General features: G+C 38.6%; 1 pseudogene; it reads right to left on the minus strand.

Moving 5' to 3' along the window:
* Positions 1-12,305: 12,305 nt before the first annotated feature.
* Positions 12,306-12,881, minus strand: LOC121024862 (cellular nucleic acid-binding protein-like; annotated as a pseudogene).
* Between the last annotated feature and the right edge of the window lie 1,239 nt (positions 12,882-14,120).

Raw genomic sequence — 14,120 nt, forward strand, 5'->3', positions numbered from 1 at the left:
ACCAATTTGACAATAAATTTCATATATTGAAAAATAAATAAATAAATAAATATATTTATATATTTAAAAGTATGCCATATATGTATATATGAATGCACATTTATAAATGTATATTTTATATGTATGTGATTATACACACACACATATACCCAATGGAATATTATTCAGCCATAAAAAGAATAAAAACTTGCCATTATCTGGGAAAAAATAGATGGACTGTGTAGGCATTATAGTAAGTGAAATAAGACAGAAAGAGAAAGACAAGTACCATATGATCACACTTATATATGGATCTAGAAAAAAATCTGAGCTTATAGATATAGAGAACAAATTGGTGATTGCCAGAGGCCAGTGGTTGGGGGATGGGTAATATGGATGATGAGAATCAAAAGTGACAAATTTCCAGTTATAAAACAAGTCATGGAGATGACATGTACAGCATAGTGACTATAGTTAATAATGCTTCATTGCATACTTGAAAGTTGTTAAGAGAATAGGTTTTAAAAGTTCTCAACAACAACAACCACAAAAACATTGTAACTATGTTTGGTGATGGATTTTACCTAGGCTTATTGTCATAATCATTTCACAATATATACAAATATTAAATCATTATGTTATACAGCTGAAACTAGTATAATGTTATATGTCAATTATACCTCAAAAAAAGAGAGAGAAAGGGAACGAAGGGAGGAAGTAAGGAAGGAGGGAGGGAGGGAAGAAAAAGGAAAGGAAATAAAACCAACATAGTTATCTTTGTCAGATATTTTACTTCTTACTCAGCGTTTCTTTTTCCAGCTTACACATTTTTATTTTTTTAATGAAATTTGTTGTCAAATTGGTTTCCATACAACACCCAGTGCTCATCCCAAAAGGTGCCCTCCTCAATACCCACCACCCACGCTCTCCTCCCTCCCACACCCCATCAACCCTCAGTTTGTTCTAGGTTTTTAAGAGTCTCTTATGTTTTGGCTCTCTCCCACTCTAACCTCTTTTTTTTCTTCCCCTCCCCCATGGGCTTCTGCTAACTTTCTCAGGATCCACATAAGAGTGAAAACATATGGTATCTGTTTTTCTCTCTGTGACTTATTTCACTTAGCATAACACTCTCCAATTCCATCCACGTTGCTACAAAAGGCATATTTCATTCTTTCTCATTCCCACGTAGTATTCCATTGTGTATATAAACCACAATTTCTTTATCCATTCATCAGTTGATGGAAGTTTAGGCTCTTTCCATAATTTGGCTATTGTTGAAAGTAGCTGCTATAAACACTGGGGTACAAGTGCCCCTATGCATCAGCACTCCTGTATCCCTTGGGTAAATTCCTAGCAGTGCTATTGCTGGGTCATACGGTAGAACTATTTTTAATTTTTTGAGGAACCTCCACACTGTTTTCCAGAGCGGCTGCACCAGTTTGTATTCACACCAACAGTGGAAGAGATTTCCCATTTCTCCACATCCTCGCCAGTATCTATAGTTTCCTGATTTGTTCATTTTACCCACTCTGACTGGCGTGAGGTGATATCTGGGTGTGGTTTTGATTTGTATTTCCCTGATGAGGATGGCCATCTGGATGTCTTCTTTAGAGAAGTGTCTATTGATGTCTTCTGCCCATTTCTTCACTGGATTATTTGTTTTTTGGGTGTGGAGTTTGGTGAGCTCTTTATAGATTTTGGATACTAGCCCTTTGTCTGATATGTCATTTGCAAATACCTTTTCCCATTCTGTCAGTTGCCTTTTAGTTTTGTTGGTTGTTTCCTTTGCTGTGCAGAAGCTTTTTATCTTCATGAGGTCCCAATAGTTCATTTTTGCTTTTAATTCCCTTGCCTTTGGGGATGTGTCAAGTAAGAAATTGCTGCTGCTGAGGTCAGAGAGGTTTATTCCTGCTTTCTCCTCTAGGGTTTTTATGGTTTCCTGTCTCACATTCAGGTCCTTTATCTGAATTTGTTTGAGTTTGTTTTTGTGAATGCTGTACAAAAGTGGTCTAGTTTCCTCCTTCTGCATGTTGCTGTCCAGTTCTCCCAGCACCATTTGTTAAAGAGACTGTCTTTTTTCCATTGGATATTCTTTCCTGCTTTGTCAAATGTTAGCTGGCCATACTTTTGTGAGTCTAGTTGTGGGGTTTCTATTCTATTCCATTGGTCTATGTGTCTGTTTTTGTGCCAATACCTTGCTGTCTTGATGATGACAGCATTGTAGTAGAGGCTAAAGTCTGGGATTGTGATGCCTCCTGCTTTGGTCTTCTTTTTTAAGAATTACTTTGCTATTTGGGGCCTTTTGTGGTTCCATACAAATGTTAGGATTGCTTGTTCTAGCTTTGAGACTAATGCTGGTGCAATTTTGATTGGGATTGCATTGAATGTGTTGATAGCTTTGGGTAGTTTTGACATGTTAACAATATTTATTCTTCCAATCCACGGGCACAGAATATTTTTCCATTTCTTCATATATTCTTCAATTTCCTTCATAAGTTTGTATAGTTTTCAGCATACAGATCTTTTACATCTTTGGTTAGGTTTATTCTTAGGTATTTTATGCTTCCTGGTGCAATTGTGAATGGGATCAGTTTCTCTACTTGTTATTCTGTTGCTTCATTGTTAGTGTATAAGAATGCAACTGATTTCTGTACATTGATTTTGTATCCTGCAACTTTGCTGAATTCATGTATCAGTTCTAGCATACTCTTGGTGGAGTCTATCGGGTTTTCCATGTATAATATCATGTCATCTGCAAAAAGTGAAAGCTTGACTTCATTTTTGCCAATTTTGATGCTTTTGATTTCCTTTTGTTGTCTGATTGCTGATGCTAGAACTTCCAACACTATGTTAAACAACAGCGGTGAGAGTGGATATCCCTGTTGTGTTCCTGATCTCAGGGAAAAAGCTCTCAGTTTTTCCCCATTTAGGATGATATTAGCTGTGAACATCATGAAGGCTTTTCATAAACGGCCTTCATGATGTTTACGTATGATCTTTCTATGACGGTTTTCTTGAGGGTTTTTATTAAGAAAGGGTGCTGAATTTTGTCAAATGCTTTTTCTGCATCGATTGACAGGATCATATGGTTCTTATCTTTTCTTTGATTAATGTGATGTATTGCATTGATTGATTTGCAAATGTTGAATCATCCCTGCAGCACAAAAATGAATCCCACTTGATCATGGTGAATAATTCTTTTTATATGCTGTTGAATTCGATTTTCTAGTATCTTATTGCGAATTTTTGCATCCATATTCATCAGAGATATTGGCCTGTAGTTCTCTTTTTTACTGGGTCTCTGTCTGGTTTAGGAATCAAAGGAATACTGGCTTCATAGAATGAGTCTGGAAGTTTTCCTTCCCTTTCTATTTTTTGGAATGACTTGAGAAGAATGGGTATTATCTCTGCTTTAAATGTCTGGTAGAATTCCCCAGGGAAGCCATCTGGGTCTGGACTCTTATTTGTAGGGATATTTTTGATAACCGATTCAATTTCTTCGCTGGTTATGGGTCTGTTCAAGCTTCCTGTTTCTTCCTCTTTGAGTTTTGGAATTTGTCCATTTCTTCCAGCTTGTCCAGTTTGTTGGCATTTAATTTTTCATAGTATTCTCTGATAATTGCTTGTATCTCTGAGGGATTGGTTGAAATAATTCCATTATCATTCATGATTTTATCCATTTGGGTCATCTCTTTTCTTTTTGAGAAGCCTGGCTAGACGTTTATCAATTTTGTTTATTTTTTCAGAAAACCAACTCTTGGTTTCATTGATCTGCTCTACAGGTTTTTTAGATTCTATATTGTTTCTTTCTGCTCTGATCCTCATTGTTTCTCTTCTTCTGCTGTGTTTCAGCTGTCTTTGCTCTCTGCTTCTAGTTCCTTTACGTGTGCTATTAGGTTTTTGTATTTGGGATTTTTCTTGTTTCTTGAGATAGGCCTGGATTGCAATGTATTTTCCTCTCAGGACTGCCTTTGCTGCATCCTAAAGCATTTGGATTGTTGTCTTTTCATTGTCATTTCTTTCCATGTATTTTTCAATTTCTTTTCTAATTGCCTGGTTGGCCCATTCATTGTTTAGTATGGTGCTCTTTAACCTCCATGCTTTTGGAGCTTTTCCAGACTTTCCTGTGGTTGATTTCAAGCATTATACCATTGTAGTCTGGAAGTGTGCATGGTATGATCTCAATTCTTGTATACTTATGAAGGGCTGTTTTGTGACCCAGTTTGTGATCTCTCTTGGAGAATGTTCCTTGTGCACTCGAGAAGAAAGTATATTCGGTTGCTTTGGGATGCAGAGTTCTAAATATATCTGTCAAGTCCATCTGATCCAATGTATCATTCAGGGCCCTTGTTTCTGTATTGATCCTGTGTCTAGATGATCTATCCATTGTTGTAAGTAAAGTATTAAAATCCCCTGCAATTACCACATTCTTATCAATAAGGTTGCTTATGCTTGTGAGTAATTGTTTTATGTACTTGGGGGCTCCTGTATTTGGTGCATAGACATTTATAATTGTTATCTCTTCCTGAAGGATAGACCCTATAATTATTATATAATGCCCTTCTTCATTTCTTGTTACCACTTTTAATTTAAAGTCTAGTTTGTCTGACATAAGTATGGTGACTCCAGCTTTCTTTTGACTTCCAGTAGTATGACAGATAGTTCTCCATCCCTTCACTTTCAATCTGAAGGTGTCCTCAGATGTAAAATGAGTCTCTTGTAGACAGCAAATAGATGGGTCTTGTTTTTTTTTTTATCCTTTCTGATACCCTTTGTCTTTTGGTTGGAGCATTTAGCCCCTTTACATTCAGTGTTATTACAGAAAGGTGTGGGTTTAAAGTCATTGTGATGTCTGTAGGTTTCATGCTTGTAGTGATGTCTCTGGTACTTTGTGATCCTTGCAACATTTCTCCCACAGGATCCCCCTTAGGATCTCTTGTAGGGATGGTTTAGTAGTGATGAATTCCTTCAGTTTTTGTTTGTTTGGGAAGACCTTTATCTCTCCTTCTATTCTGAATAACAGACTTGCTGGATAAAGGATTCTTGGCTGCATATTTTTTCTGTTAATCACACTGAAGATTTCCTGCCTTTCCTTTCTGGCCTGCCAAGGTTCAGTAGATAGATCCGTCACTAGTCTTATTGCTCTCCCTTTATCTGTTAGAGCATGTTTCTCCCTAGCTGCTTTCAGAACTTTCTCTTTATCCTTGAATTTTGCCAGTTTCACTATGATATGTCATGCAGAGGATCGATTCAAGTTACGTCTGAAGGGAGTTCTCTGTGCCTCTTGGATACCAATGCCTGTTTCTTTCCCCAAATCAGGGAAGTTCCCAGCTATGATTTCTTCAAGTACACCTTCAGCACTTTTCTCTCTCTCTTCCTCCTCTGGAATCCCAATTACGCATATATTATTGGGTTTTATCGCATCACTTAGTTCTCTAATTCTCCCTTCATACTCCTGGATTTTTTTATCTCTCTTTTTCTCAACTTCCTCTTTTTCCATAATTTTATCCTCTAATTCACCTTTCTGTCCTCTGCCTCTTCAACCCGAGCTGTGGTCGCCTCCATTTTATTTTGCAGTTCATTTATAGCATTTTTAGCTCCTCCTGACTGTTTCTTAGTCCCTTGATCTCTGTGGCAATAGATTCTCTGCTGTCCTGTATACTGTTTTCAAGCCCAGTAATTAATTTTATGTCTATTATTTTAAATTCAGTTTCTGTTATTTTGCTCAAATCATTTTTGATCAGTTCATTATCTGTCGCTACTTCCTGCAGTTTCTTTTGAGTAGAATTCTTCCATTTCATCATTTTGGATAGTGCCTGGAGTAGCGCAGAACTGCAGGGCTCTTCCTCTGTGCTGTCTGGAGTAACTTGCATTGGTGAACGGGGCCGCAGCCAGACCTGATGTCTTCCCCCAGCCCACCGTTGGGGCCATAGCAGACTGGTGTGTACCTTATCTTCCCCTCTCCCAGGGGGGCAGGACTCACTGTGGAGTTGTATGGCCCTTGTCTGGGCTACTTGCACACTGCCAGGCTTCTGGTGCTGCTTCTGTTGGATCTGGCTTATTAGCTGGGGTGGTTCTGCAAGGTGCACAGGGGAAGGAGGGGCAGACTTAGCTCACTTTGCCTTCAGTGGTCCACTTCAGGAGGGGCCCTGCGGCACCAGGAGGGAGGCAGACCCGTCAGTGGGATGGATCCACAGAAGCACAGCGTTAGGTGTTTGTGCAGTGCAAGCAAGTTCCCTGACGGGAACTGGTTCCCTTTGGGATTTTGACTGGGGTTGGGAGAGAGATGGCGCTGGCCAGAGCCTGTGTTCCCCGCCAAGCTGAGCTCTGTCCTCAGGGGCTCAACCACTCTCCTTCCCATTGTCCTCTAGCCTTCTCTGAGCAGAGCTGTTGACTTATAACATTCCAGATGTTAAGTCCTGCTGGCTGTCAGAACATACTACGTCCGGCCCCTCTGCTTTTGCAAATCAGACTCAGGGGCTGTCCCTTGCCAGGCGGGTTGGCTGCCCCTCCACTGCCCTGGCTCTCTCCCGCCAGTCTGTGTAGCGTGCACTGCCTCTCTGCCCTTCCTACCCTCTTCCATGGGCCTCTTATCTACATTTGGCTCCAGAGAGTCCATTCTGCTAGTCTTCTGGTGGTTTTCTGGGTTATTCTGGGTTCCTATGCCACCATCATCTACGAGCTTCCCTTACTCAGAGTTCCTATATGTAATCTTATCAAAATCCTAAGTGATTTCAATATCTGTATATAAAATTAATCTGGCTAGTACAATTAGCATTATGGGGGTGTAAGACTTCCCTCATTTTGTCCTTTTTGTCCACAAAAAATGGCATCCATCCTTGAGCAAGAGTACTTCTGTGAGCTTTGTGGGATCCAACATCACACTCCAAGGGATCTAGGAGGAGTCTTGCCTACCAAGTGCATCAGAAAAGAAGCAGGCAGACCTCTGTACTGGATGTGTAGCCAACAGAACTGAGTGAACTGGCCCTAACCACTCTCCGCCATGGTTGGGAAAAATATGAGGAGTTCTGGTTTGGGGTAGACACCTATGAATAAGAGACACTTTATAGAAGCCTTCCCAGTGAGATATTCCAGTACTCTGATGGAGTAACACACACACACACACACACACACACACACACACACACACACAATATGGAGAGGCAAAGAGGAACTTTTCCAGTGCTGCCTCTCCCTCAAGGTGAGTACAGAGCTGACATAGCTGGTGGTGACCTCTCCCACAGGGGCAATTGAGAGCAGTGAGTCAGTACCTGGCTATTCCAGCTGTATGGGATACAGAGAAACCTGTTTCTCTCTAGCAGCACCCAGTGTAATGAGGCAGGACATCCAATGAGGGGGTGGGATGAGATGAGAAAAGAGACAGACAAGAATATCAAAGGGCGTTGAAGGGTCATGGTTCTTGCTAACTGTGTTCAGGACTCCAGCAGGAAACCTACCCACCAGCTGCTGGAAAAACCCCATCTAAGGATCCTTCCCCATCTTGGCCATGGGCACCCCCAATAACACAAGTGCTAAATCCACAGTACTCCCTACTCTACAACTCATTCCTTGTGCTCCCTCCTGATTTGTCTTGGCAATAGCAAGCTCCAGTAAAGTGAAAATATGCTAGAAATCAAGCCAGAGTCTGTGAGCAAGGGAGAAATCACAAAATTGAACTATAGTGCTACTGTCTGGAAAACAAAAGAGAGGTTCCCAGCAGCTAAGCTTGGTGAGTTGTAAGAACCAGGGAAGACACACAAGATTAAGAATTCAGTCACAAGAGGGGTGCCTGTGTAGCTGTCGGTTAAGCATCCCACTCTTGATCTTGGCTCAGGGTTGTTAGTTCAAGCCCCATGTTGGGCTCTGTGCTGGGTATGAAGCTTAAAAAAAAGAATTCAGTCAGGAAAAGGAGGAAGTTGTATGGAGGGGTATATTCACACAGGTTGGAGAAGGCCCAGATATAATCAGGACTAACTAAAAATATCTCCCACCTGAGGACAATTAGTAACTTCTTGAGGAAGTGTCTGCTACTTCCAATGTGAGAGCAGTAACACAAAACTCCAAGAAATATGTAGAATCAGGAAAACACCTTATCACCAAAATATCACAAGAATCCTCCAGCAACTGAATTCTAAGACACAGAATATTGCAATATAGCTGATGAAAAAAATTCAAAATTGCTGTTTTGGAGAAATGAAATGAGATACAAGAAAACATAGAAGGACAATCCAACCAAGTCAGGAAAATAATACATAAACAGAATGAGATATTTAACAAGTAAATAGAAACAATTAAGAGTACCAAAAAGAAATTCTGGAGCTGAAGAATTCAGTGACTGAAATGCAAAATGCAAGAGGAAATTACCTTTCTACTACAGTAAAATAGACATACCAGAAGATAAAACAATGGTAGAAACTCTGAAATAACCAAGGCAGAGAAATGAAAAAGAGCAAAGAAAGCCTATGTGATCAAAGGGACACCATCAAATGTACAAATATTGAATATGGAGGAATAAGATGGTAGAAAGTTTATTGAAAGAAATAATAGCTGATACTTTCCCAAACTTGGGAAGAAACTTGGATATCAAGGTTCATGAAACTAATAGGTCACCCCATCATCTCAATGCAAAATGACCTTCTCCAACGCATATTAGAATAAAACTGTCAAAGATCAAAAACATAGAATCCTCAATGCAGGAATAAAAAATTATAACTGAAAGAAAGAAAGAAAGAAAGAAAGAAAGAAAGAAAGAAAGAAAGAAAGGAGTTAGGCCATCACCAGACTTCTCAACAGAAGCCCTACAGGCCAGGAGAGAGTGGAATCATGTATTCAAATTGATGAGACAAAAAAACCTATCAGCCAAGAATGTCCAGTAAAGTTATGAAGAATAAATAATGTCTTTTCCAGATAAACAAAACTTGAGGGCGTTCATCACCACTAGACGTGCCTTGCAATAGTTGCTGAAAGGAGTTCTTTAGGTTCAAATGAAGACACTAATTAGTTATGCTGGCTAAGGGTATATTTACAATCAGACTTAGGAAACTCTAATTCTATAATAGGATGGTGTTAACCACTTAACCATAGTATATAGGTTAAAGGAAAAGAGTATTTAAGATAAACAACTGTAACAACCATAATAAATAAAAAGAGGTAAATTTCGACGTCAAAAACAATGGAGTAAGAAGGTACAGCTTTTGTATGTGATCAAAGTTAAGTTGCTATTAGCTTAAAGTTGTTTTATCTATAAGATGTTTTATGTAAGACTCATGGTAACCACAAAACAAAAATCTGTAGTAGATTCACAAAAGGTAAAGAAGGGGAAATCAAAGTATATCACCACAGAAAATTGCTAATTCACAAAGGTAGGCAGAAACAGAGGCATAATGAAAAATAGAATGACAAAACATCCAGAAAGAAATTAATAAGATGGCATTGGTAAGTGCCTACATATACATATGTACATATCTAAATGTATATAGATTGAATTCACCAATCAAAGGGCACGGAGTGGCTAGATGGATTAAAAAAAAAAGCCCAACCATATGCTCCTTACAAGAGACTGACTACAGCCTTCAGGACATGCAAGCTAAAAACAAAGGGATACAAGAAGATGTTCCATGCAGGTGGAAACCAAAAGAAAGCAGGAGTAGCTACACTTATATCAGACAAAATATCATTAAGCCATGAACAATAACAAGAATCAATAAGGTCATAATATAATAATAAAGGGTTAAATTCATCAAGAAGATGCAACAATCATACATATGTACACACCCAACATTGGGGCACCTAAACTAATGGTAATACTAACAGATCCGAAGGGAGAAATAGACAAAAAATAGCCGTAAAAAAGAATTAAATCTTGTCAAATGCAACAACATGGATGGATCTTCAAAGTATAATGCTACGTGAAGTAAGTCAGAGAAATGAAATGCCATACGATTTCACTCGTGTGGAATCTAAAGAAAACAAATGAATAAACAAAAAGCATACTCAAACCTATAAATAGAACAAACTGATTGCTGTTTGAGGGGTGATGGGTTAGGGGGATGAGCAAAATGTGTGAAGGGGAGTGATAGATACAGGTTTCTAGTTATGTATGGAATAAACAAGTCATGGGAATAAAAGGCCCAGCATAGGAAATACAGTCAATAATATTGTAGTAGCATTGTATGTGATAGATGGTAGCACAGTTGTGGTGAGCAGAGCATAAGGTATAGAGAGGTTGAACCATTCTATTGTACACCTGAAACTGACATACCATTGTGTGAACTATACGCAAAAAATTTTTTAAATATTGTCATCACTAGGAAGAAACAATAAAGCAGTGGAAGAAATGGTATCAAGTACCACAGTAGTAATCATATTGCAATAAATAACTGCATCAAATTAACACCTTAAACTTACACAATGTTAGGTGGAAATTATATCTCAATTAAGAAATAAATATAGTTACATTCTGATGTCAAGCCTCATGGTTGTAGGAACTCCTCTATTTTTTTTTCTAAAGAAACATTTATTTAAATGTCGGTCAAAATTTATAAAACAACATTTACTATAATGTGATATTTGATAATCCACTAAATCAATAACTCTTTTTTTTTCAACGTTTATTTTATTTTTGGGACAGAGAGAGACAGAGCATGAACGGGGGAGGGGCAGAGAGAGAGGGAGACACAGAATCGGAAACAGGCTCCAGGCTCTGAGCCATCAGCCCAGAGCCCGACACGGGGCTCGAACTCACGGACCGCGAGATCGTGACCTGGCTGAAGTCGGACGCTTAACCGACTGCGCCACCCAGGCGCCCCAACAATAACTCTTAAAAAAACACCCTTGTCTCATTTCTGCTCAGTGTATGCCACAGTGCTACTTTTTTTTTGCCTTCCCCAATTAAACTATTTATGTATGTATTTATTTATTTTATTGAAGTATGGTTGATATATAATGTTATATTATTTTTAGGTGTATGAATTGTGATTTGACAATTCAATACGTTACTCAGTGCTTACCATGATAAGTGTAGTCACTATCTGTCACCATACAATGTCATTACAATATTATTGACTATATTCCCTATGCTGTACTTTTTATATCCATGATTTTTATTTTATTGCTGGAGGTTTGCTTCTCTTAATCCCCTTTACTATTTTGTCCATCCCCTCCACCTCCCCTCTGGCAACCATCAGTTTGTTCTCTGTATTTAATAAAGACTTTTATTTAATTAATTAATTTATTTATTTTTACTTTATTTTTCATTCATTCATTCATTCATTCATGTATTCATTTGTTATTTTAAGTTCCAGTATAGTTAACATACAGTGTTATATGAGCCTCAGGTGTACAATATAGTGATTCAACAATTCCATACAACACCCAGTGCTTATCAGGACAAGTGTACTCCTTAATCCCCATCACCTATTTCACCCCTCCCCCCACCCACCTCCCCTCTGGTAACTATAAGTTTGTTCTCTATAGAGTCTATTTCTTGGTTTCTCTCTTCCTGTTTCTTTTCCCCTTCCACTTCCAGTTTTATTGGATTGTTTAAAACTACATTTCTATTTTCTAGGACTTCAGTTGCTTTTCCCATCTGACTGTTAAAAGCTGATTACAACAAATATAACACAGTTGTCTAAGTGATATATAAAAACAGCATCTTGATTTTTGTGAAAACGCATTTCTCTGCAATTCCTGAATAACTCCAAATTATGCTAACCCTGAGCACAGATGTTTACTTTTAGATTTAGTGTTTGAAAAACTGTGTTCTAAACAGCATCAACACTGTGATGAAGTTGTTCCTGTTTAGGCCTTTATCCGGATTTTTCTTACACAGACATTAACACACGTTTGTCTTTTTATTTTGGTTACTCCCATTCAACTGTATGTTGTATGTAAGGCCTAATACAGATATTACTTGATGTTATTTAATAGCTACTGAGGTCAGACAATCCAAGACCATCATTATGCTAAAATTAAAATTATTTATGGAAGCTCATAGATACCTCCAGAATTGGATTTACCTCCTACAGGGGATCATATCCAAGAAACCCAGGATGGGCTTACTAGTTTGATTCAACTCTTCCCATTCATCAATCTTTATTCACCAGTGGTGTGGAAAGGGATTCTTTAACAAAGCATTATACATAATACTTCTACCAAACTAAACACAAACTTTTTTTTTTTTTTGTAGTTAAATGCAGAAAGTCGATTTTTTCCGACCCCTTTCCTCCTTTTACACAGCAACTAAATCTCACTGGCCTGGGAGTAGCCCCTATCTGCCCACCTTTTGGCCAATGGAAAGGATTCAGAGAAAACAATACAACCATCAATCAGAAAAAGGACGGGCAACAAAGGAAAATTGTGGTTTCAATTATGCATTCCTGTGCAAGGTGCCTTGACCCGCCACAGTGGTAACAGTTGGTCTCACCTGTCTTACTGCAATTGATGGCTGAGTGACCAGTTTCACCACACCCATAGCACTTCATTTTGGTGCAGTCATTTTGAATGTGTCCAAATTCTCCACAAGAATAGCACTTCTGTTCATCTGCATGGTCACAGTCACGAGCCAGATGGCCTAGTTTGCCACAGTTGTAGCAACATTGTTCTCACTCTTGAGCTCCTTCTACTCCTTAGCAATGTGACCACCTCTATCACAGTTATAGCAGGCATCTTCCTGAAGATGACGATCCTTGGCAAGATGACCAGACTCAACACAGTGATAACAGATGTCTGAATGTGATGAGGAAACAAACTGGAAACCTCTAACCTGGGTAAAACCACCTCTGCCACAGCTTCTTATTCCATGACCACAGACTCCACTAGTAGGGCATTCCTGGGCCCAATGGCCAGATCATCCACACTTGAAACACTCATTGCTGCTCATGGCTGCATTTAGATATTGGGCATCAGAGCTGACCCCAAGTGGCAGAGATGCGGACACAGGCCCAGTGAAGGTGGCTCCCAAGGTAGAGGCTGTTTATCTGTTTTTTTAATTTACTCATTTGTTTTATTTCTTAAATGCCACATATGAGTAAAATCATGTGGTATTTGTCTTTCTCTGACTTACTTATTTTGCTTACCATTATACTCTCTAGTTCACTTCTATTTTAATGATCCTGTAAACTTGACTTACACTCCAATTTAATTGCCATGTTCATGGTCACTCCCTGGATGTTGTTCCTTCTTGGAACTGCTCTATCTCTGTTATGGTTTCTTATTACAGCCTTCTTCTAATTATGTGTATTTTTGCTTCATATGTTTTTGTGGCTATGTTATCAGATAAACGTAAGTTCAGATTTTTTTAATATTTGATAAATGTTCTTTTATGATGGCATAGTGGCTTTTATTCCAAATAATGCTTGTTGTCTTAAAATCTATTTTGCCTGATATTAATACAGATATACCAAGGTTTTGTTTGTTTGTTTAACTGGTGACTGGTATTTTACCACTTTATTTCTAACATTTCTGTGACAGCCTACTGTACCCACTTCAACAGACCTGCAAAGTACCAGAGTATGTTCATAATGCCTAATGCTGAAATTATGTTTTCATGGGGACAAGTTCAAGTAGCAAAAAGCATGCAGGAAGTTGGCGTGTTGGGTTTCCACAATTCTGCAGGTTTTCAAATTTAGAAGAATCTCTAAGGGCCAACAATTTCAAGTGTGTGGTGGAAATGATCTCAACTAGGTGATATCACTCTCAACAAGACTATATTTATTGATCAACAGGATTTCCACCGAGGAGAGACAGGGATGATTATTCCTAAGGGTTTGGGGTTGAAACAAAAGATTTATTTGGTAAAATCCCAGGCACTGGACTGGGAAATTTGTATTGCTCCCAGCATCATCTCAGACTTGAATGATGGGAGTCATTCTACCACATTTATTAAGAGCTCAGAACTTTGAGTCCAGCATTTTTCTATTACCAATAGGACTTACGTTTTACTTCAAGATACTTGACCTGCTTTAGTTTCAGTTTCCAAATTAGCTATAGAATCAAAATAATGTCATGTCCCTCAAATTGTTGTGAGGATTAAATGAAATTTAAATCCAACTCTGTATAGAATAAGGGCTATGTGATTTTGCATTATGAGAACAGTTGAGTTCCTAATGCTCTTTTTCCCCTTTCAAACATTATCTGTTCCT

The sequence above is a fragment of the Herpailurus yagouaroundi genome, unplaced genomic scaffold (genome assembly GCF_014898765.1).
Source record: "Herpailurus yagouaroundi ecotype Mexico unplaced genomic scaffold, PumYag 67235, whole genome shotgun sequence".
NCBI classification, from domain to species: domain Eukaryota; kingdom Metazoa; phylum Chordata; class Mammalia; order Carnivora; family Felidae; genus Herpailurus; species Herpailurus yagouaroundi.